We start from the raw sequence: 436 nt of genomic DNA, 5'->3' as shown, positions 1-436 counted from the left end.
CCATCAATGCAACTTATCGGTGCCCATCAGTGCTGCCTTATCAGTACATTACCATCAGGGCCTCTTCATCAGTGCAGCCTCATCAGTGCCATAAATGCAGCCTATCAGTGCCACCTCATCAGTGCAGCCTATGAGTGAAGAAGGAAAATGACTTAGTTACCAAATTTTACAACAGAAACGAAGAAATGTTTTTTTTTTTTCTAAAATTATCTGTCTTTCTTAATTTTGTTTAGCAAAAAATAAAAACCCAGTTGTGCTTAAATACCACCAAAAGAATTCTCTATCTCTCCCAAAAAAATGTCATTTGGGTACAGTATTACATGACCGCGCAATTCTCATTCACTCTACTAACATTCCATCCCCCATCCGATTCACACAGAAAGAATGTACATACACTTTCATTGGGGGAGTTGGCAATTATTTTATGAATAAACTC

This window comes from Aquarana catesbeiana, unplaced genomic scaffold (genome assembly GCF_042186555.1).
Source record: "Aquarana catesbeiana isolate 2022-GZ unplaced genomic scaffold, ASM4218655v1 unanchor229, whole genome shotgun sequence".
Lineage (NCBI taxonomy): Eukaryota > Metazoa > Chordata > Amphibia > Anura > Ranidae > Aquarana > Aquarana catesbeiana.
This window is presented reverse-complemented; position numbering follows the sequence as displayed.